The sequence below is a fragment of the Astyanax mexicanus genome, chromosome 5 (assembly GCF_023375975.1).
Source record: "Astyanax mexicanus isolate ESR-SI-001 chromosome 5, AstMex3_surface, whole genome shotgun sequence".
Taxonomy (NCBI): domain Eukaryota; kingdom Metazoa; phylum Chordata; class Actinopteri; order Characiformes; family Acestrorhamphidae; genus Astyanax; species Astyanax mexicanus.
Window position 1 is genome coordinate 30954742 of NC_064412.1, and position 673 is coordinate 30955414.

Consider the following 673-nt stretch of genomic DNA (forward strand, 5'->3'; position numbering starts at 1 on the left):
CCTGCCTGCCCTTCATTGCTTGACTTATCTATGTCTTCACTTTAGTATAAATATGAAAGAAATAGTAGTCAAAGGATAAAAAATGGCAAATTAATTTAAATACAGTAGCAATCCAACTTTTGGACAAACTTTCTCAATCAATGTTTTTTTTTACATTTTCTACATTGTAATTGAATAATGAAGTTATCCAGACTATGTAGGGACACATAAGAAATCATGTTGTAAATATAAAAAACCTTATTAAAATATGGCTTTGCACCGGTATATCAACTCTACCTCTTCCCAAAACAACTGATGCTTTCAAACACAAGCAATTTAAAGCTGTCTACTAAGCAGTAAGTGCCTATTTTGAAGATTCTAAAATATAAAACATAATCTGATTTGTCCTCAAAATATATCATAAAATATGTAAGATATTTGATTCTTTTGAAAATTCATAAAACTTCAGACTCCACAAAAGTCTTATTTTCCCAGCTTAAGTACTTTTATTTTTACTTTTTATTTCCTGTCATACATGCACCCCTCCTGTTATAGTAAACTGCACGACAGGGTGGACAATTTTGATGAAAACTGGCATTTGATGAAAACATGTTTGACCTAGAGTTGCAAACATTCTGCCCTTGTTTTATTTTAAAAATAAATTTAGGTTTTTTTTTTTATTATTTTAACTGCC